Source organism: Triticum aestivum, chromosome 4A (assembly GCF_018294505.1).
Source record: "Triticum aestivum cultivar Chinese Spring chromosome 4A, IWGSC CS RefSeq v2.1, whole genome shotgun sequence".
In the NCBI taxonomy this organism is placed as follows: Eukaryota; Viridiplantae; Streptophyta; class Magnoliopsida; order Poales; family Poaceae; genus Triticum; species Triticum aestivum.
Window position 1 is genome coordinate 613828404 of NC_057803.1, and position 24142 is coordinate 613852545.

General features: G+C 49.1%; 1 long non-coding RNA gene across 2 annotated transcripts; it reads left to right on the top strand.

The window, feature by feature from the left end:
• The first annotated feature begins 22418 nt into the window (after window positions 1–22418).
• LOC123087576 (uncharacterized) lies at window positions 22419–23938 on the top strand. Of its 2 annotated transcripts, XR_006441434.1 has the most exons (4): window positions 22419–22700; window positions 22820–22890; window positions 23234–23333; window positions 23463–23938. It is a non-coding gene; the product is annotated as an uncharacterized lncRNA (long non-coding RNA). The 2 variants fall into 2 exon arrangements; XR_006441433.1 differs by having other exon boundaries at window positions 22423–22700; window positions 23234–23938.
• The last annotated feature ends 204 nt before the right edge of the window (window positions 23939–24142 follow it).

Below are 24142 nucleotides of genomic sequence, written 5' to 3' on the forward strand. Positions count from 1 at the left end.
CTGCTTCCGCTGCCTCTCTCTTAATCATAAACGCCGGGATTGTCGAGATCCCGCTGTTTGCTGGCGGTGCCACCGGGTTGGGAATCTCAGCTTCCAATGCTCCCTTCGCGTGTATAGCTCTAACCTTAGGCCCAGCTCTGCGGCTATTAATGTCCGCCCCCACCCGTGCCACAGCCCGTACCACAGCCCAACGCTCTGCCCAGCTCTGATCCCTCCCCTTCGCTTGCCATCGTCCCCCTTCTCCCGTCCCCAACCAGCCCCGCTCTCATCACTCCAATGGAGCCAGTTGTTCGCGGTCGGCCCACCTCGCTCGACGTCCACTTCCCCCTTGTGCCTGATCAGCACACTCTAGTCTGCCTCGTCAATATCTCTCCCCCCAAGCCCAACTTCCTCCCATGGCTCCGTCGTGTGTTCCGCCAGCGTCTTGGGATCGCGGCGGTTCGCTTCGTGGGGTCTTCTGTGGGCACGGCCTTCGCCGTGTTTCAACGGGAGGAGGAGCAAGCCGCGGCCTTTTGTGCGAGTCCGATCTACGTTGGCTCCCACATGGTCCGTCTCCTGCCGCATGGCGCAGGGGACAACGCCTTCTCCTTCTCCTACCGGCACGCCGTCAACCTCTCCCTGGAGAAGCTACCCCTGGAGCTCTGGAACAGGCGCAGGGTCGCGGTCTCCGTCGCCGGCTTTGCCAGTGTTCTTCGGGTGGAGCATGCATGCCTACATGGCAATGACTTCTCCAGCATCTTCGTGCTCGTCAAGGTGGAGGAGCTCCAGCATATCCCCCACCATCTCGCCTTCCATCGCCTTGATGGCGCCGCCGCATACGCGGACGTGCTCATCAACGAGATCTGGGACGTGGCCCGGACTCTGGGCGCCCCGTCGGCGCCGTCGCAGCCTCCATCTGCTCGCCGTTTTGATGGTGAGGGGGGTAGCTCTGGCGCTAGCTCCGCCCTCCCAAGGACGGTGCTTCGACAGGCTCCTCCACTACCGCGCGGCCGTCGAGCGTCTGGGCAGCTCCAGGACGATGATGGTACGGCTACCAGGGCCTACCGTGCCTTCCTGCAGCCCCATATCGCCTCCATTGATGACTTCATGGCCATGCTCAAGCTCTCCTTCAAGCCCAAGCTAATCAAGGGGGCAACCTTCACCCTGCCCACGATCGAGCAGCTTGTGCATGAGGATGAGGCTCTCGTGGTTGCCTCAGTCCTGTGATCCTGGCCGCGGACGTCGTCCTGCCTCGGGCTAAGGTCTCCTTCGACCCGGACGCCATGTCCTTCTCCTTCAAGCTTGAGTTAAGCCACTGCCGTTCTGCTGAGGGAACAATCCAGGTCCGGGCAGTGGCTCTGGACGTCGGCTTCTTCCCGTGCTTTGACCTCCGCTCTGAGCTCCTAGCGCGGGAGAGCTGTCGCTCCCTTCTCTTTAAATTCTGGCCGCACGATGAAGCCGGCTTGACGTGCCCTCGCACTCTGCCTCTTTTGACGTCCGTTGAAAGCATGTACCCGCCTAAGCCCATAGTGCCTCCTGGGCTGCTCCCTACTGTTGGGCCCCTACTCGCTGCCAACTGCGACATCCTTCCCTCCGAAGCATATTTTCTTGCTCATGCGCGCGTCCAGGCCCATCAAGTTCTGGCCACCCGGCCCATCTGCTCCAGACCCTTCAAGCACGCGCCTGCCATCGGCGAGGGCCTGCTGAGCCGCGACCGCACTCTTGTCATCTCCATTAACCTGAAGCTTGGAGCCTGCGCCTCGCTCCCTGCCCATGTGGCGGCGATCTTCTGCTCCTGCCGCACGCCGCCACTTCAGCCTGCCGCTGGAGATCTCCATGCCTCTCCTCCCACGCTGCAGCTTCTGGGCGCCCCCGCCGCTGCCGGCGCCGCAACCTTGGCCCCGCCGACTAGCCAGGCCAATGTGTATCTGGCCCTTGCTGTGGGCTCGGACCCAGGCTCGGGTGGGTCCACTCCGGAGTTGGGTGTCGCCGACGGCAACGGCTCGGCCGCCCCGGCGAAGAAGGCGTCTCCCTCTGCCACTCGCCGCAGCCCTCGTATCCTGCAGATGTACGACGATGAGCGTGTCGGCTCAGTGGAGCGTGCTTCCAAGAGAAAGGCCGCCGTCTCCGCCGCTTGCTCCAGCGGCTCCAGCCGGCGCCCAAGCTCCTCCATCAATCGCCGCAAGAAGGCCAAGATAGTTCCAGTCGCCGACATCCTGGATCTACAGTTCTCCAGCACGCCTCGGCCGCTGACCAGGGCCAAGCTCAAGCAGCTGACCAAGTGCTGTGACCTCAATGTGGAGGCCATTCTTGCTGAAGCTTCCTCTTCTGCTTCGGTCGGCACAGGTCCTGTTGCGACTTTTGAAGCTTCTTCTGCTTCCTCCATGGGCGACGTTTCTGTCCCTGATGCATAGGTTGCTTTATGCTCTGCTCCAGCTAGTGTGCCCTATTGCTGTTAGCTCTCGCTTGCGTAGCTTGTCCCGTTCTTTATATGTTGTTTTTCGTAGCTCGAGTTGCTTTTGGTGTCCATCTTGTATCTCGCTATATCGCTGCACCAACGCGATCTTGTGTCGTGTCAGTCTGTTTAGGGTGTGTCCATGTTGCTGCATCAGGGTGTTCCCGTGCTGTGTCAGTTTGTACCGAGCTTTGTGCTCTTTAGCTTTCTGCTACTTTGATCAGAAGTTTATGTTTTTTCATTTCCTCGCATGTTGGTCTTACTCTTTATGCACGGGCAGTTCGCACCTCTATCCATGAAAATCCTTAACTGGAATGTTCGAGGTCTGGGTGATGAGAATAAGTGTTCTTTGGTTCGAGATGTTATAACCTCCTGTCGCCCTAGCATCCTTTCTTTGCAGGAAACTAAGCTGGAAGCTTTTTCTGCCAAGAAACTCCGTAGTTTCCTGCCGGCGTATCTTAATCAACAAGTTGTCCTGCCCTCCTCTGGCTCCTCTGGTGGTCTGCTCATGGCCTGGGATTCTTCGGTTGTTGCTGGTCAGGAGCTTACTTCTTCCAAGTACCACATTTCTTCGGGATGTCCTCTGCTTCATCCAGTTCTGCGTACATTATAACCACTGTTTACGCGCCCTGCGACGCTCATGAGAGACAAGCTTTCTTCGAGGTAGTGGATAGCACAGTACAGGCGGTTTCTAAACCATGGATGGTTATTAGCGATTTCAACATGTATCGGTTCCAGGATGAAAAATCTCGTGGTCGTGTGGATTGGGCAATGATGGAGTTGTTCAACGACTGGATCAGAGGTCATGGTTTGGATGATGTGCAGATTTCTAATCGCAGCTTTACTTGGCCCAACAAGAGAGAACATCCTACTTTGGTTCGGCTGGACCGAGCTCTGGTTAATGCTCACTGGCTCCTGGCTTTTGCTCAGTCCTCAGCCTCGGTGGTTCCTTCTGTCACCTCGGATCACGTGCCTGTTCTTGTGATTTTTGACAACTTGAGGCCTAAGAGTCGGTTTTTTCGAATGGAGAATCATTGGCTTGAAATGGCTGAGACCAGGGCGATCGTTGTTAATAGTTGGAGGGGTGGTACTAGACCGATCCTCTCTGCTGCCTCTCTGCTCAACCTCAAAATGAGAAGGGTCCGTGCCGCCCTCAGGCATTGGAAAAGGAACAGACCGGGTTTGGCCTTGCTCATAAACAACAATAAGAATGTTGTGGATTACCTCAATGCTGTGGAGGAGCGACGCCCCCTGTCTTCAGTCGAGTCAGTCCTGAGAAAGTTTGTCGCAGCCAAAGCTGATCAGTTAATACAATGGCAGTCTGCTTTTTGGCGCAGGAGAGCTAAGCTTCGCTGGTGTGTCTCAGGTGATGAGAATTGTCGGTTCTTTCATGCTGCTGCCAATGGACATGCCAAACGCAACCAAGTCGGTGTCCTTGTTCATGGGGGAGTAGAGCACTATGATGATCAACAAAAGCTGCAGCTTGCCACCGCTTATTTTTCTGACCTGCTGGGACAACCATCACCATCGCTGCCAACTGTTGAAATCTCTGCTTTATACGAACCTGCGGATTTTTCTTGCCTTGCTATGGAGTTTTCCTGGGGAGAGATTGTTCTTGCCATCAACCGCTTGCCCAACAATCGTAGCCCTGGCCCGGACGGTTTCACGAATGAATTTTACAAGCCGTTTCACAGTGTGCTCAAACAAGACTTGCAGCTCTTTTTTGAGCAGTTATACAACAACCAGGTGGATCTCTCTAGCATCAACCAAGCTCATATTTCCCTCTTACCCAAGAAGGAATCACCCACGGAAATGCGCGACTTTAGGCCAATCACTATTGTTCATAGTGTCCCCAAGCTGGCTAGCAAAGTCCTTGCCCACAGATTACAAATGCAAATCCCTTCCCTGGTTCACCCTCTGCAATCTGGTTTCATCAAGGGCCGCTCCACAGTTTAGAATTTTGCTATGGCTGCTGACATGGTTCAAACAGCCCACAAAAGGAAACTGCCAATGGTAGTCCTCAAGCTGGATTTCCAAAAGGCGTTTGACACTATCAGCTGGGCCTGTCTCTTCAGCATTCTTCAAGCCTGTGGTTTCCCTTCATGATGGATCAACTGGATCTCATCGCTTCTGACCACAGCTAACTCCAGAATCATGCTCAATGGTGAACTTGGTGAGTCTTCCGTTGCAAAAAGAGGTTTTCGTCAGGGTCACTCCTGTTGGAAATATGCCCTAGAGGCAATAATAAAAGATTATTATATTTCCTTGTTCATGATAATTGTCTATTGTTCATGCTATAATTGTATTATCCAGAAATCGTAATACATGTGTGAATACGTAGACCACAATGTGTCCTTAGTGAGCCTCTAGTTGACTAGCTCGTTGATCAACAGATAGTCATGGTTTCCTGGCTATGGACATGGGGATGTCATTGATGACGGGATCACATCATTAGGAGAATGATGTGATGGACAAGACCCAAACCTAAGCATAGCACAAAGATCGTGTAGTTCGTTTGCTAGAGCTTTTCTAATGTCAAGTATCATTTCCTTAGACCATGAGATTGTGCAACTCCCGGATACCGTAGGAGTGCTTTGGGTGTATCAAACGTCACAACGTAAGTGGGTGGCTATAAAGGTGCACTACGGGTATCTCCGAAAGTGTCTATTGGGTTGGCACGAATCGAGACTAGGATTTGTCACTCCGTATGACGGAGAGGTATCTCTTGGGCCCACTCGGTAATGCATCATCATAATGAGCTCAATGTGACCAAGGGGTTGGTCACGGGATCATGCATTACGGTACGAGTAAAGTGACTTGCCGGTAACGAGATTGAACAAGGTATTGGGATACCGACGATCGAGTCTCGGGCAAGTAACGTACCGATTGACAAAGGGAATTGTATACGGGATTGAGTAAGTCCTCGACATCGTGGTTCATCCGATGAGATCATCGAGGAGCATGTGGGAGCCAACATGGGTATCCAGATCCCGCTGTTGGTTATTGACCGGAGAGGCGTCTCGGTCATGTCTGCATGTCTCCCGAACCCGTTGGGTCTACACACTTAAGGTTCGGTGACGCTAGGGTTGAAGAGATATTAGTATGCAGTAACCCCAAAGTTGTTCGGAGTCCCGGATGAGATCCCGGACATCACGAGGAGTTCCGGACTGGTCCGGAGGTAAAGATTTATATATAGGAAGTCCAGTTTCGGCCATCAGGAAGGTTTCGGGGGTTACCGGTATTGTACCGGGACCACCGGAAGGGTCCCGGGGGTCCACCGGGTGGGGCCACCTATCCCGGAGGGCCCCATGGGCTGAAGTGGGAGGGGAACCAGCCCTTGGTGGGCTGGTGTGCCCCCCCTTGGGCCCCCCTGCGCCTAGGGTTGGGAAACCCCCCACTTGGCTTGGGGGGGGGGGGGAAGCCACCCCTTGGCCGCCGCCCCCCTTGGAGATTAGATCTCCTAGGGCCGCCCCCCCAAGGCCCCTATATAAAGAGGGGGGAGGGAGGGCAGCCGCACCCTAGCCCTGGGCGCCTCCCTCTCCCTCCGTAACACCTCTCCTCCCCGCGTGTGCTTGGCGAAGCCCTGCCGGGATCCTGCTGCATCCACCACCACGTCGTCGTGCTGCTGGATCTTCATCAACCTCTCCTTCCCCCTTGCTGGATCAAGAAGGAGGAGACGTCTTCCCGACCGTACGTGTGTTGAACGCGGAGGTGCTGTTCATTCGGCACTTGGTCATCGGTGATTTGGATCACGGCAAGTACGACTCCATCATCCCCGTTCTCTTGAACGCTTCCGCTCGCGATCTACAAGGGTATGTAGATGCACTCCTATTCCCCTCGTTGCTAGAATACTCCATAGATTGATCTTGGTGATGCGTAGAAATTTTTTAATTTCTGCTACAATCCCCAACAGTGGCATCATGAGCTAGGTCTATGCGTAGTTTCTATGCACGAGTAGAACACAAAGTAGTTGTGGGCATTGATATTGTCAATTATCTTGCCGTTACTAGTCTTATCTTGATTCGGCGGTATTGTGGGATGAAGCGGCCCGAACCAACCTTACACGTACGCTTACGTGAGACCGGTTCCACCAACTGACATGCACTAGTTGCATAAGGTGGCTGGCGGGTGTCTGTCTCTCCCACTTTAGTCGGATCGGATTCGATGAACAGGGTCCTTATGAAGGGTAAATAGAAATTGGCAATTCACGTTGTGGTTTTGGCGTAGGTAAGAAACGTTCTTGCTAGAAACCTATAGTAGCGATGTAAAAACTTGCAACAACAATTAGAGGACGTCTAACTTGTTTTTGCAGCAAGTGCTTTGTGATGTGATATGGCCAAAAGTTGTGATGAATGATATATGTGATGTATGAGATGATCATGTTATTGTAATAGGAATCACGACTTGCATGTCGATGAGTATGACAGCCGGCAGGAGCCATAGGAGTTGTCTTAATTTATTTATGACCTGCGTGTCAACATAAACGTCACGTAATTACTTTACTTTATTGTTAAAGCGTTAGCCATAGTAGTAGAAGTAATAGTTGACATGACAACTTCATGAAGGCACAATGATGGAGATCATGATGATGGATATCATGGTGTCATGCCGGTGACGACGATGATCATGGCGCCCTGAAGATGGAGATCAAAAGGAGCGAAATGATATTGGCCATATCATGTCACTATTGGATTGCATGTGATGTTTATCATGTTTTACATCTTATTTGCTTAGAACGACGGTAGCTTAAATAAGATGATCCCTCGAATTAATTTCAAGAAAGTGTTCTCCCTAACTGTGCACCGTTGCGAAGGTTTGTTGTTTCGAAGCACCACGTGATGATCGGGTGTGATAGATTCTAACGTTCGAATACAACGGGTGTAAGCCAGATTTACACACGCAATACACCTAGGTTGACTTGATGAGCCTAGCATGTACAGACATGGACTTGGAACACGAAGGACCGAAAGGTCGAGCATGAGTCGTATAGAAGATATGATCAACATGGAGATGTTCACTGATGTTGACTAGTCCGTCTCACGGGATGATCGGACACGGCCTAGTTGCCTCGGATCATGTTTCACTTAGATGACTAGAGGGATGTCTATCTGAGTGGGAGTTCATTGAATAATTTGATTAGATGAACTTAATTATCATGAACTTAGTCTAAAATCTTTACAATATGTCTTGTAGATCAAATGGCCCACGCTAATGTTGCCCTCAACTTCAACGCGTTCCTAGAGAAAACCAAGCTGAAAGATGATGGCAGCAACTATACGGACTGGGTCCGGAACCTGAGGATCATCCTCATAGCTGCCAAGAAAGATTATGTCCTAGAAGCACCGCTAGGTGAAGCACCATTCCCAGTAAACCAAGACGTTATGAACGCCTATCAGTCACGTGCTGATGATTACTCCCTCGTTCATTGCGGCATGCTTTACAGCTTAGAACCGGGGCTCCAAAAGCGTTTTGAGCAACACGGAGCATATGAGATGTTCGAGGAGCTGAAAATGGTTTTCCAAGCTCATGCCTGGGTCGAGAGATATGAAGTCTCTGACAAGTTCTTTAATTGTAAGATGGAGGAAAATAGCTCTGTCAGTGAACACATACTCAAGATGTCTGGGTTGCACAACCGCTTGACTCAGCTAGGAGTTAATCTCCCAGATGACGCGGTCATTGATAGAATCCTTTAGTCGCTTCCACCAAGCTACAAGAGCTTTGTGATGAACTTCAATATGCAGGGGATGGAAAAGACCATTCCCGAGGTATATTCAATGCTGAAATCAGCGGAGGTGGAGATCAAAAAGGAACATCAAGTGTTGATGGTGAATAAAACCACTAAGTTCAAGAAAGGCAAGGGTAAGAAGAACTTCAAGAAGGACGGCAAGGAAGTTGCTGCGCCTGGTAAATCAGTTGCCAGGAAGAAGTCAAAGAATGGACCCAAGCCTGAAACTGAGTGCTTTTATTGCAAGGGAAGTGGTCACTGGAAGCGGAACTGCCCCAAATACTTAGCGGACAAGAAGGCCGGCAACACCAAAGGTATATGTGATATACATGTTATTGATGTGTACCTTACCAGCACTCGTAGTAGCTCCTGGGTATTTGATACCGGTGCGGTTGCTCATATTTGTAACTCAAAGCAGGAGCTGCGGAATAAACGGAGACTGGCGAAGGACGAGGTGACGATGCGCGTCGGGAATGGTTCCAAGGTCGATGTGATCGCCGTCGGCACGCTACCTCTACATTTACCTACGGGATTAGTTTTAAACCTCAATAATTGTTATTTAGTTCCAGCTTTGAGCATGAACATTGTATCAGGATCTCGTTTAATTCGAGATGGCTACTCATTTAAATCTGAGAATAATGGTTGTTCTATTTATATGAGAGATATGTTTTATGGTCTTGCTCCGCTGGTGAATGGTTTATTCTTAATGAATCTCGAGCGTAATGTTACACATGTTCATAGTGTGAATACCAAAAGATGTAAAGTTGATAATGATAGTCCCACATACTTGTGGCACTACCGCCTTGGTGACATAGGTGTCAAACGTATGAAGAAGCTCCATGCAGATGGACTTTTAGAGTCTCTTGATTACGAATCATTTGACACGTGCGAACCATGCCTCATGGGTAAAATGACCAAGACTCCGTTCTCCGGAACAGTGGAGCGAGCAACCAACTTATTGGAAATTATACATACTGATGTGTGCGGTCCAATGAGTGTTGAGGCTCGCGGTGGCTATCATTATGTTCTCACTCTCACTGATGACTTGAGTAGATATGGGTATGTCTACTTAATGAAACACAAGTCTGAGACCTTTGAAAAGTTCAAGGAATTTTAGGGTGAGGTTGAGAATCAACGTGACCGAAAAATAAAGTTCTTACGATCATATCGTGGGGGAGAATATTTAAGTCACGAATTTGGCACACACTTAAGGAAATGTGGAATCGTTTCACAACTCACGCCGCCTGGAACACCTCAGCGAAACGGTGTGTCTGAACGTCGTAATCGCACTCTATTGGATATGGTGCGATCCATGATGTCTCTTACTGATCTACCGCTCTCATTTTGGGGCTATGCTTTAGAGACTGCCGCATTCACTTTAAATAGGGCTCCGTCGAAATCCGTTGAGACGACACTGTATGAATTATGGTTTGGGAAGAAACCTAAGCTGTCGTTTCTAAAAGTTTGGGGATGCGATGCTTATGTCAAGAAACTTCAACCTGAAAAGCTCGAACCCAAGTCGGAAAAATGCGTCTTCATAGGATACCCTAAGGAAACCATTGGGTATACCTTCTACCTCAGATCCGAAGGCAAGATCTTTGTTACCAGGAATGGATCCTTTCTAGAGAAAGAGTTTCTCTCGAAAGAAGTAAGTGGGAGGAAAGTAGAGCTTGATGAAGTACTGCCCCTTGAAACGGAAAGTAGCGCAGCTCAGGAAAATGTTCCTGTGGTGCCTGCACCGATTAGAGAGGAGGTTGATGATCATGATCAAGATACTTCGGATCGAGCTCCTACTGAACTTCGTAGGTCCACAAGGACACGTTCCGCACCAGAGTGGTACGGCAACCCTGTCCTGGAAATCATGTTGTTGGACAATGGTGAACCTTCAAATTATGAAGAAGCGATGGCGGGCCCAGATTCCAACAAATGGCTAGAAGCCATGAAATCCGAGATAGAATCCATGTATGAAAATGAAGTATGGACTTTGACTGACTTGCCCGATGATCGGCGAGCCATAGAAAATAAATGGATCTTTAAGAAGAAGACAAACGCGGATGGTAATGTGACCATCTATAAGGCTCGACTTGTCGCTAAGGGTTATCGACAAGTTCAAGGGATTGACTACGATGAGACTTTCTCACTCGTAGCGAAGCTGAAGTCCGTCCGAATCATGTTAGCAATTGCCGCATTCTATGGTTATGAGATATGGCAAATGGACGTTAAAATGGCATTCCTTAACGGCTTTCTTAAGGAAGAATTGTATATGATGCAGCCGGAAGGTTTTGTCGATCCTAAGAATGCTAACAAGGTGTGAAAGCTCCAGTGCTCAATCTATGGGCTCGTGCAAGCATCTCGGAGTTGGAACATTCGCTTTGATGAGATGATCAAAGCGTTTGGGTTTATGCAGACTTATGGAGAAGCCTGCGTTTACAAGAAAGTGAGTGGGAGCTCTGTAGCATTTCTCATATCATATGTGGATGACATACTATTGATGGGAAATGATATAGAATTGTTGGAAAGCATAAAGGTCTATTTGAACAAGGGTTTTTCAATGAAGGACCTTGGAGAAGCTGCTTATATATGAGGCATCAAGATCTATAGAGATAGATCGAGACGCCTCATCGGTCTTTCACAAAGTACGTACCTTGACAAGATATTGAAGAAGTTCAATATGGATCAGTTCAATAAGGGGTTCTTGCCTGTATTGCAAGGTGTGCGATTGAGCACGGCTCAATGCCCGACCACGGCAGAAGATATAGAAGAGATGAGTGTCATCCCCTATGCCTCAGCCATACGGTCTATTATGTATGCCATGCTGTGTACCAGACCTGATGTAAACCTTGCCGTAGGTTTGGTAGGTAGGCACCAAAGTAATCCCGGTAAGGAACACTGGACAGCGGTCAAAAACATCCTAAAGTACCTGAAAAGGACCAAGGATATGTTTCTCGTTTATGGAGGTGCCGAAGAGCTCATCGTAAAGGGTTACGTTGACGCTAGCTTCAACACAGATCTGGATGACTCTAAGTCACAAACCGGATACGTGTATATTTTGAATGGTGGGGCAGTAAGCTGGTGCAGTTGCAAGCAAAGCGTCGTGGCGGGATCTACATGTGAAGCAGAGTATATGGCAGCCTCGGAGGCAGCACAAGAAGCAGTCTGTGTGAAGGAGTTCACTACCGGCCTAGGAGTCATACCCAATGCGTCGGACCCGATGACACTCTTCTGTGACAACACTGGAGCTATTGCCCTTGCGAAGGAGTCCAGGTTTCACAGGAAGACCAGGCATATCAAGCGTCGCTTCAACTCCATTCATGAAAGTGTTCAAAATGGAGACATAGAGATTTGTAAAGTACATACGGACCTGAATGTGGCAGATCCGTTGACTAAACCTCTCCCTAGAGCAAAACATGATCAACACCAAAATTCCATGGGTGTTCGATTCATCACAATGTAACTAGACTATTGTCTCTAGTGCAAGTGAGAGACTATTGGAAATATGCCCTAGAGGCAATAATAAAAGATTGTTATATTTCCTTGTTCATGATAATTGTCTATTGTTCATGCTATAATTGTATTATCCGGAAATTGTAATACATGTGTGTATACATAGACCACAATGTGTTCCTGGTGAGCCTCTAGTTGACTAGCTCGTTGATCAACAGATAGTCATGGTTTCCTGGCTATGGACAGGGGGATGTCATTGATAACGGGATCACATCATTAGGAGAATGATGTGATGGACAAGACCCAAACCTAAGAATAGCACAAAGATCGTGTAGTTTGTTTGCTAGAGCTTTTCTAATGTCAAGTATCATTTCCTTAGACCATGAGATTGTGCAACTCCCGGATACCGTAGGAGTGCTTTGGGTGTATCAAACGTCACAACGTAACTGGGTGGCTATAAAGGTGCACTACGGGTATCTCCGAAAGTGTCTGTTGGGTTGGCACGAATCGAGACTGGGATTTGTCACTCCGTATGACGGAGAGGTATCTCTTGGGCCCACTCGGTAATGCATCATCATAATGAGCTCAATGTGACCAAGGGGTTGGTCACGGTATCATGCATTACGGTACGAGTAAAGTGACTTGCCGGTAACGAGATTGAACAAGGTATTGGGATACCGACGATCGAGTCTCGGGCAAGTAACGTACCGATTGACAAAGGGAATTGTATACGGGATTGAGTAAGTCCTCGATATCGTGGTTCATCCGATGAGATCATCGAGGAGCATGTGGGAGCCAACATGGGTATCCAGATCCCGCTGTTGGTTATTGACCGGAGAGGCGTCTCGGTCATGTCTGCATGTCTCCCGAACCCGTTGGGTCTACACACTTAAGGTTCGGTGACGCTAGGGTTGAAGAGATATTAGTATGCAGTAACCCCAAAGTTGTTCGGAGTCCCGGATGAGATCCCGGACATCACGAGGAGTTCCGGACTGGTCCGGAGGTAAAGATTTATATATAGGAAGTCCAGTTTCGGCCATCAGGAAGGTTTCGGGGGTTACCGGTATTGTACCGGGACCACCGGAAGGGTCCCGGGGGTCCACCGGGTGGGGCCACCTATCCCGGAGGGCCCCATGGGCTGAAGTGGGAGGGGAACCAGCCCTTGGTGGGCTGGTGTGCCCCCCCTTGGGCCCCCCTGCGCCTAGGGTTGGGAAACCCTAGGGGTGGGGGAACCCCCCACTTGGCTTGGGGGGGGGGGGGGGGGAAGCCACCCCTTGGCCGCCGCCCCCCTTGGAGATTAGATCTCCTAGGGCCGCCCCCCCAAGGCCCCTATATAAAGAGGGGGGAGGGAGGGCAGCCGCACCCTAGCCCTGGGCGCCTCCCTCTCCCTCCGTAACACCTCTCCTCCCCGCGTGTGCTTGGCGAAGCCCTGCCGGGATCCTGCTGCATCCACCACCACGTCGTCGTGCTGCTGGATCTTCATCAACCTCTCCTTCCCCCTTGCTGGATCAAGAAGGAGGAGACGTCTTCCCGACCGTACGTGTGTTGAACACAGAGGTGTTGTCCGTTTGGCACTTGGTCATCGGTGATTTGGATCACGGCGAGTACGACTCCATCATCCCCGTTCTCTTGAACGCTTCCGCTCGCGATCTACATGGGTATGTAGATGCACTCCTATTCCCCTCGTTGTTAGAATACTTCATAGATTGATCTTGGTGATGCGTAGAAATTTTTTAATTTCTGCTATGATCCCCAACAACTCCATCTCGCCATATCTGTTCATTCTGGTCGCTGACATCCTACAGAGATTGTGCTGTTTGCGTTTTGAAGACGGCAGCCTGATACACCCGCTTGGTTCTGACCGACTATTTCCGGTGCTACAATACGCTGACGATACACTTCTTTTGTTCCAAAGTAACACTCAGCAGGTGGCCATCGTCAAACAGATCTTGTCTGACTTCTCAGCTTTCACCGGACTGCAAATCAACTACCACAAGAGCACTATGATCCCTATTTGCATCGACCCGAACAGCACACAGGAAATTGCTGACATGTTTGGCTGCCCTATCTCAAGCTTTCCATGCACATACCTAGGCCTGCCTCTCTCTTTGCACAAGATTAAGCATGGCCCACTTCTACCTATCATTCATCGGGTGGATAAGAGGTTATCAGGTTGGCTTGCCACCTTTCTGTCTTTTGGTGGCCGTTTGACTCTGATTAATTCAGTCCTTGCTAGCATCCCAAGCTATTATATGTCATGTTTCCTTTGGCCTAAGGAATCCCTTAGTACATTGGAAAAGTTGTTGAGGGCTTTTTTCTGGCAAGGCAAGAGCACAGTCAAGGGAGGCCAATGCCTCGTTGCCTGGCATTTTGTCACTCTCCCAAGATCTGCAGGCGGTTTGGGCATCAGAGACCTTCTTGCTCATAACCAAGCTTTGCTCACTGCTCACAAAATTTACAGCTAGAGTTTTGCAGACCTCGGAAATCCCCTGCTTTCAATGGTTTTCCCAGCAGTACTGCAAGCTTTTTATCCCTCTCAAGGGCTCAAACCGTGACACGGCTATATGGAAAAACTTCAAACCTTTCATTCCTACAGTGTTGGCATCTTCCAAGTGTTCAACGGGTCCTGGCAAGCTTATCTCCTTCTGGCATGATCTCTGGTTGCCAGCGGGGCGACTACGGTTCTTGTTGCCCGCCCACTTCTCGTATGCTAAAGATGGCGCTTGCACGGTGGCCTCTCAGCTCCGCAACAACACCTGGTGCATTCAACTGCGCCCCAACCTGTCTGCTACTGCCGCCCAGGAACTACAGATGCTGCACTCTTTTCTACCTCAGCCTCCTACAGATATAGATACAGATGCTGCAGTTTCTGGCTCAGACATCAGAGTTTCCGCTATACATCATAAGCCACTGACTACTTCTCAAGTTTATCAACTTTCTACCTTCAGAGGTGTGGCCTGTGAGTTCAGCTCCTGGATTTGAGACAAGATCATCCCTCTGAGGTATCGCGTCTTTCTCTGGCTGGCTTTTTGGGGGCGGCTCAACACAAGAGATAACATGATTCGGAAACATTGGTCCCTACTTACCGAGCACCAGGACTGTGACACTTGCCCTGCCAGCGAATCTGCCAGCCACATTGTCCTGCGCTGCTTCTCGGCTTTGGTTATCTGGGCCACGTTCCATATGAACGACCTTGCCTCTAGCTCCACGGACATCGTTCATTTTATGCACAGAGCTCAGCGGGCTTGGATCAACTCTAGAGGAGTGCACATTCTTTTCGCTGCAGCGGCAGTTACTCTCTGGCACGCGAGAAACGACAGAATCTTCAACAACAAAAGATGGCCTCCGTCCTATCTCAGAAGATATATGTCACAACTCCTTCAGGCTTGGCAACACCGGGCAAATAAGCAGGCTGACAAGGATGCTATTACGAGATGGATGTATCTCCTGGGCTAATTTAGCTTTAATTGTAGTAGTACTCTTCTTCTCTCCTCGCTTGCCCTGTTCTTCTCTCTTTCCAATGGCTGCTTATAGCCATGGCACTACGGTGCTCAATATAAGCTTCATGTATTTGACCCTTTGGTCCCAAGCCTTGGCCTGTTTGAAATATATAAGGTAGAATCTCATCTACCTTTCATTTCAAAAAAAAATTGGTAAACGAAGCATCAAACACTTTCTTTAATGCAGGTACGTTCTAAATCATATAGTACGCCTAGGTTTTGAAGAAAAAATTTGTTCTTTTTTTGTTTTGCGAAGTATAACTGTGCTTCTCGAAAAAAAAATATGCGCTCATGAGAAGAATGGTTGTATTTTTTATGGAAGTATAGATGTGCTTCTGCTCAAAAAAGGGAAAGCATTGTGGTTAGAACTTCTCCAGGCCCCCGCGCCGCTCCCTTCCCGGGGCGACACGGGCGGCGACCTCTGCCCCCCCCCCCCCCCGCAGCCTCCCCTCTCCAGACTCCTTCCCTCCCTCGCCGTCGCCGGTGGCCTCTGGCAGGCAAAGCCTGTGCGGAGCCGGCGGCGGCGGGGCGCTCTTTGGCTGCTGTCGCTCGGGAGTTGGGGATCTCGTGTGCGATATGCGGCTGTCCGGCGCTCGGCTCCGGGGCGGCGACCTCGCTCGCGACGGAGGTGGTCTTCGGCATGCGGCGAGGCGGCTGGTCACGGTGGTGGGAGCGCCGTCGCAGTCGTTGGCTCTCGTGTGGTCCCGATCTGGGACCTCGCGGGCCGCGGCTGGCGCGGACGGGCGGCCGGCGTTCGGCGCTTGGCATCGGCTGGGGCACCGGGGCGGCGGCCTTGGTCCGGGCTCCGGCCGTGGCTTGGGCGTGGACTGCGCGCGTGTGCGAGGTGGCTCTCGGCTCTGGATGTGTGCGCGGGGCGCAGATCCTTGGTCTGGAGCAGCAGTGGCTGCGCGTGACGGGCACGGTGACTGGCGGGGCGCGACGGGCGTGGCCTCTCTGGAGCTCGAGGTGTGCTGCGGTGCAGGGCCTGCTCGTCTACCCTGCTGTTTTGCGGGAGCTGCTCCGATTTGGATCTGGCCATGTGGGTTGTTGATCTTGGTGCTGCTCCTTGCGACACATTGGTTACTGCGATGGTGGTGGTCACGGTGGTGCTGCGGTGGTGGACGGCGGCTTTGGCCAGGGGGTGGTGCGTGCCTGGGTGTGGTGGATCATGGGATCCCGTGGCCAGGGTGAGATCGGCCTCAGCAGGGGTGGTGATTGGTGGGCGGCGGTCGGTGGAGTGGTGGTCTCCGGGAGAAATCTTTGCTCCGGTCTTTTCGGAGCCGGCGACGACGGCGCCCGCGGGTGCCGTGATCTTTCTTGGAAGCGTCGTCGTGGAGGTGTGCTTCTCCCCACAGCTTTGGCTCCGGAGGGAAACCTCAGATCCGCTGGATCGGGCGATGGAGGCGTCTTTGCGTCTTTCTCCTCCTTGGGGGCATCGTCTCGGAGCTGGCTACGACCGAGAGACTGATGGATTGCGGCATCTTCGCCGCATGGTTTGCTGAGGCGGGGCGCTGGTTTCTGGTTGGCAACGATGATGGCATCGAGAGGAGCTCGGGTCGCGGCGTGGACTTTGGTAGTCGGTTCTTTCTGGCGTGTCCGAGGTGCTCTTCCGTGGGTTGCTTGGTTGCTTTGAAGTCGGAGCTGCGGCGGAGCGGGTTCAGGTGGTGGCGATGACAGGCGCTCGGTGGTCGTTTGCAGAGGCATCGTCGGCGCAAGTCCTGCATATTTCCCTTGTGAGGCTCGTTGTCAAAGTCGGAGCTGCCGGTTGCTTGCGCGTGTGGCCATCTGGTGGCATGTGCCGTTGTGCTTGTCCCATGTCGGTGGCCAGGTTGGCCGGTGGTGCCCATGTCACGTGGGTTGGGTTGTAACGGTTTTAGCCCAGTTTTCGTTAATTAACCGGACAATTCTTTTCTTCTTAATCAATGAAATGGCAAATCTTTTGCCTGGTTTCAAAAAAAAGGAAAAGCACAGCTTGTGCTTAAAGAAAAGTGAAAACCACAACTGTGCTTTCGGGCTCTAGTTTTTTTCCTTCCTTATTTATTAATTTTTATTCAGTTTTCGTTTCTTGTATTTGTTTTTATCGGTTTTCATTTTTTTCCCAGCATTTCTTTATTTAAAAAAGTTCATCGAAACCTATTAACATGGTATATAGTTTAAAAGATCTCGGGGCAGCAAATCCAGCGGTGACGGTATTTGGATGCACAGATAAAATATTTTGAATAAACAAATTTAAAAATAAACAAAAGACTCACGGGTTACGACAAGTGAAGGACATGTAGTGCGCCACTTATGAGTACCTGAGAAGATGAGAAGTGACCTTTGCAAAGGGTAATGCTTAACTAGTGATTTCAGGATTTTGCTGAATTTTATCTTTGAGAGGCTTAAATAGGTTTTTTCTTAGCCTAAATTGTACTACACGTTTCATATTCCACCTGGGGTCCAGCCCAGCAGTAGCCCACCAAGGTCCGAAGGCCGAAGCCAGACGCCCCACCTGGCCGCCGCGGCGCCGCTCTCCCCCTCCCCCTCACTGGAAAATCCTATAGGACGCTCGCTGCGTCATAATGTCGAGACTTCGCATAGGGGATCTGCGAGCAAGCGATGCAGTGGGCCGGCCCGTTATCAAGCGTTCGTTTTTCTGTACCATTTTTTACTTCCGGTTTGGGGAGCCTTCTAGAAGGTTCCTGAACTGATTTTTTTCTTCTGATTTTATCCCTTTTTTGGTTTTTCATTTTTTTTGACTCTTCCTTTTTTTCCTGTTCCTTTCTTCATGTTTTTTCTATTACTTCTTTGTTTATCCTTAAATTCCATTTTTTTTATGAAATGTCCCGACTTTAGTTTTTTTCAAAAATAAAAAAATTGTTCACTTTTTGAAAATGTACAAAATTTTGCAAAAACTTTTATTTTTTCCGATATTTCAATCAATAGTTCCATTTAAAAAATTGTTCAGAAATTAAGAAATATGCATGTTTCCAAATTTGTTCGGGAGATTCAAAAAATGTTCGCATCTTAAAAATTGTTCAAAAATTCGAGAAAATTTTGGTGTTGTAAAATATTGTTTGAGGTTTCAAAAAATGTTCCCATTTAAATAGTTTTTCAGAAATGATAAAAATGTTCTAATTTTCAAATTTTGTTCCAGAGTTTCAAAAAAAGTTCCAATTTTGAAAAATTGTTCGTGTTTCAAATTCTTGTTTGGAATTTGAAAAAATGTTCCTGTTTTGAAAAAAATGTTCATGTTTCAAATTTTGGTTTGGAATTTCAAAGAAATGTTCCAGTTTTGAAAAAAAAATCGTGTTTTAAAATTTTGTACTAAATGTTCAAAAAATGTTCGTGTTTCAAATTTTGGTATGGCCTTTCAAAGAAATGTTCAAGTTTTGAAAATAAATGTTCATGTTTTCAAATTTTGTTTTAAATGTTCAAAAAATGTTCGTGTTACAAGTTTCTATGGAAGTTAAAAAAAACACATTTTGAATTTTTTTTCGAGAGTTTAGGAAAATTGTGTTTAAAAAAATTGTTCATTATTTTTAAAAAAGTTCCTGTTTTTTGAAAATGGCTGATTGTTCTAAAATTTCTGCACAAATTAGTAATCCGTTTGCGTTTCGTGAACATTCGCATATTTTTCAAACAAAATTGTTTTGCATTTGAAATTTCAAAAAAATAGTATCGGCGCTAGTTTTTCCTTTTTTGAGAAGGGTATCGGCGGTTATGGTTCGTCAGTATTTCGCGCAGCAGAGTACACAACAACATACCTTAGCTCAACTGGTGCTAGCACCTCTTCGCGAGCAAGAAATCCAGGGTTTGATTCTGACAAAAGCCTCAATTTTTTTAGTTCAACTGCTGTTCGCTAGCTTGGGCTGGCCCAGTCGCGTCGCCCCTTGTGCGTCGGCGCCCTGTTGGACGCAACGAGCGTCCAGTAGGAGCTCCCCCTCAATCCTGCCCGCCACGTTTGCTACTGGCCCGCTCCACCTCCGTGCGACCGCGCCGTCCAGGGCACCTCTCCTCTCTAGGCAGTGCGAGCAGTCGTGAGTGCCCTTCCCCTTCGGCCTTCGGCCCTTGCCTGAGCTGCCTCCGCCGCCCCGCGGAGGAGCGCCGGGTCGAGCTCCCTGCTCGCACTGCTCAACTGCTCTGGTGCTCCTGTTCCTCTCCGAATGAATTGGGTAACCTCTAATTTTAGCTCCTGGGTCCTGACAAATGTCGGTGTTGAATTGAACTTCAATTGACAGAATGCCTAGCTACAGTCTGCTCCTAGTCTGTCTCTTGAATTTCATGATCTGAACTAATTTACTGGGCGTAGCTATGACACATTGGCATCGCCAAACACCCCTTTAATCCACAAGCAACACCGAGGTATCTGTTGGGTAACGTAGTAATTTGAAGAAAAAAATTACGCACACGCAAGATCATGGTGATGCATAGCAACGAGAGGGGAAAGTGTGTCTACGTACCCTCGTAGACCGAAAGCGGAAGCGTTTATCAACGCGGTTGATGTAGTCGTACACCTTCACGATCCGTCCCGATCAAGTACCGAACGTACGGCACCTCCGCGTTCAACACACGTTCAGCTCGATGACGTCCTCGCCTTCTCAATCCAGCAAGAGAGGCAAAGTACTAGATGAGTTCCCGGCAGCACGACGGCGTGGTGACGGTGTAGGTGAAGAACAATCTCCGCAGGGCTTCGCCTAAGCACTACGAAAACTATGACGGAGGATAAACTAGAGGGGACGGGGTAGCCGGCACACGGCTTGGTGTTTCTTGATGTGTCTTGGGTGCTAGCCCTACCCCTCTATTTATATGTTGAGCCTTGGGGTCGAAACTTGAAGTAAAAGCCTCCACAAAGTCGGTTTCACCCAAAAGGCAAGAGTCCTTCTCGGACTCCAGGGCCAGACGCCAGGGACCCTGGCGTCTGTCCCCTAGACTCCGCAAAACTTCCTTTTGCGATTTCCAAAAACCTTGTGGGCTTTCCCCTTTGGCCCAAATAAAGTGCTCTCGTACCCAAACATTTCGGGAAACATCCGAAACCCCTTCCGGAGACCAAACACTATTATCAAATCTCCGGACCATTCCGGAGTTCCTTGTCATGCCCATGATCTTATCCGGGACTCCGAACAACATTCGGTTACCAACATACATAACTCATAAATACTATATCGTCAACGAACATTAAGAGTGCGGACCCTACGGGTTCGAGAACTATGTAGACATGACCGAGACACTTCTCTGGTCAATAACCAATAGCGGAACCTGGATGCCCATATTGGCTCCTACATATTCTACGAAGATCTTTATCGGTCGAACTGCATAACAATATACGTTGTTTCTTTTGTCATCGGTATGTTACTTGCCAGAGATTCGATCGTCGGTATCTCAATACCTAGTTCAATCTCGTTACCGGCAAGTCTCTTTACTGGTTCTGTAATACATCATCCCGCAACTAACTCATTAGTTGCAATGCTTGCAAGGCTTAAGTGATGTGCATTACCGAGTGGGCCCAAAAATACCTCTCCGATAATCGGAGTGACAAATCATAATCTTGAAATACGCCAACCCAACAAGTACCTTCGGAGACACCTGTAGAGCACCTTTATAATCACCCAGTTACGTTGTGACGTTTGGCAGCACACAAAGTGTTCCTCCGGTAAACGGGAGTTGCAGAATCTCATAGTCATAGGAACATGTATAAGTCATGAAGAAAGCAATAGCAACATACTAAACGATCAAGTGCTAAGCTAACGGAATGGGTCAAGTCAATCACATCATTCTCCTAATGATGTGATCCCGTTAATCAAATGACAACTCATGTCTACGGTTAGAAAACATAACCATCTTTGATCAACGAGCTAGTCAAGTAGAGGCATACTAGTGACACTCTGTTTGTCTATGTATTCACGAATGTATCATGTTTCCGGTTAATACAATTCTAGCATGAATAATAAAAATTTATCATATAATAAGGAAATAAATAATAACTTTATTATTGCCTCTAGGGCATATTTCCGTCAGTATCTTGTCGAATTGGGTTTAAACTGATGCATAGACAGAGTGCACTCTTTAATTCTAAGATCTGAACTAATTTATGCACTGTAGCTATGACACACTGCAAAGACTTAAAGCTGTGTCGGCTGGTGGTACTTGGCAGCATGGTGCTGAGGTGTATCAGTGGCGACCGTGACGTGCTCAGTTGTTTGCGCGCAGGGAGGAGGTGTCGTTGGGCACCGTGGTGGCGCCGAAGATAGCTGGACCGAGTAAGGTTGATGCATTAGTACAGTTTTGAAGATGGAGCGGTGACAGTTGGCGGCGGCGGCCTCTGAGTGCACGCCGGACCGGTGAACCCATACCCGGCAGGCGTCCTGGATGGGACCTCAGGTCTTAGATGTTAGGTTTGGCTACGATGTCTGTTTGGTATTAGACCCAGGCTATCTGCGCCCCTTCATCAACTGGATAGAGTTGCTTAGGCGGCGGCTTTAGACTTACTATTGTATTACTTTGTAAGGTCTTGTGAGAATAATTAATAAAGTGGCCGTATGCATCGCCCAGATGCAGAGGCCGGGGGTTATCCTCCTTTTCTAAAAAAATGACACACTGCAACTACCACATACCGCTTTAAGCCACAAGCAACACTGGTGAATCTTAAGATTAAAACGGCAGCATGTGTAGTGTTCTGATTGAATTGCAGACCCCGAGGACAGATGCAAACTCTGAAATGAAGAACACATGGTGTTCGTGAGTGGCGTGGACTTCAGAGTCAAATAATCAGTACTAAGCAAGAAAATAAACAACTAGACGTAGAGGTACACTAGGTGGTGTGGCCTTCGAGTGAACGTGACGTGTGAACTATGGGACACTCGGGAATACGGAAATAACTGTTTAATAAAGCGCAGTGCGTAAAGAATGACTTACCTGTTTGACGGGCATGAGCGGCCGAGTGGGTGTGTTGGTGAAGACGTGCCCAACCGAGTGACGGCGTGCGGGGATGGCCGAGTGATGTAGATGAGTCTCATTGAGTGACGACGGACGAGGCAGCCGTGTGGTGGAGATGTGTCTCGCCGAGTGGCGATGCGCGGGTCGGCTAAGTGGTGGAGATGTGTCTCATCGAGTGGTGACGTGTGGGGCAGCCGAGTGATGGAGATGTGTCTCACTGAGTGGCGATGCGCGGAACGGTGGAGTGGTGAAGATGTGTCTCACCTACTGACTTGACTGGATTGAGTCCTTCGGGGGCGCCAAAGCGAAACATGCACCCCGTCCCGCTTATCTGGTATGTCCATATACCTCGGGATATGCGTCAGCCGTTTCTGTAAGATTGCCAGGCTACGGTTATATCGATTGAGTCCTTAGGGTACTGTACAGCAAGAGATACTCTGGTCTGCGTTCCCCCTTGCATCTGGAATCCCTTGCATCTCTAGGAGCAGACTAGGCGGCAGGGAAGGGGGATTCATCGGAGGGAGAGCATGGAGAGATCCCAAATCTGACCGGAGGCTGGAGTTTCTGGTAAGAGAGGAAGCGCCGGGCCGGGCAGGCACCGGGGAAACCCAGCGCCAGGCCGCAGCGGGCACCGCCGCCCCTGTCATCTCGCGCCGCCGGCCATTGTACGGAGCCATCACAGGTAAAATACGTGATTTCAGCTATGCGCATAGGTTCTTTGGATGTCGGCTTGTAGACTTGTAGTTTGGCATTGGGCGCATATCAGAAGGGTGATTAGCCATGGATCTCTTTGTTCTGCAGGCTCATAAGATTGAACGGGTTTGGGGCAGCAATATCTGTCATGCGTTCATATTTAAGCAGTCATCATGCAGGTAAGACGACATGCAGACTTAATCTCGATTCTCGTTTTGTTCTTATGGGAAGGGGCCCGGGGATGCAAGTGACATACGCATTATGTCTTTCGTGTAGTCTGGTTTTTTTTTATGGATTTGCTATTGAGGGTCCGGATGCTCATGACCTTTTCGCGGTACTGACAGGTCTTGGTAACGTGGCATGTATGTGTTGCCATTGTACATGAATCAATGTTTATAGTTAGGATTTTTCGGTGCATGGGATGCGCCAACATGTACGTTGGGAAATAGCAGTAGCGTATAAATCAACGTTGTGTTTCCGTCTTGAAGAGTTGTACATTTTACCAATGCTCTGATTGTGCAGAACTACAGCAAGCTCAACAAGCTGCCCACGATCGTTGAAGAGGATGACTCAGACAGGGGCGACGGGTATGACGGTCCTACTTAGATGTTCAGTGCAGAAGGTTTACTCTTTTATATCATATAGTTTGACCAGCAGAAAAGAGACATTGTTATCTCTATGGGTTGGGGTGGCACTCTATCCATCCCACTGATTAGCAAGTTGAGCGTCAGACATATGGTTTGGCTTTTAGGGATGGTGGATAAGGTTAGACAAGCCATTATCTTGGGGCCGAATAAGGTATTTAAGTTCAACGAGAGCGACGTTGAGAAGATATACGGAATCCCGGCAGCTGGAACAGATGTGATGGACAAAACCCAGGAATAATGGTTATATACGCGTACAAAGAACTGATTAATGGTATATGAATCCAGAAACTCATTATATTACTATCATGCATGTTTGCAGGCACCTGTCCGGTTTTTACACCGTGAACTTCTGCCGAAATTTCATTGGCGACCAAGCGAGTCATGATATTCACGTGGTGAGTATGCTGATCTAGACATCGTTCAGACAAAAGAGATATAATGGAGCATTAGTAGTTCTATTTTCCCTGAATATTTTTTCTTCCGGTCTGTAAATTATTTGATGATGTTTTCACAAGGGATCGCCTGGAACTCATTATGTCTCAGTCACGTGATGTCACACTGCATGCCAAGGTCCAATTCGTTTCCCTGTCCGGCCTGCTTGTCTTTTTTATTTTTTATTTTTTTTGGGCTGGCCTTGTCTTCCCTTTCACCCGTCCTTCCTGTCAATTACTCGGGCTGCACAACGTCACGACAAATGGGCTGGCCACAAGCTGACTGAGTTTCATGCTCGATCAACAAACACATGAACATTTGCATGTGTGTGTCACTAACAAAAGAGGAAACT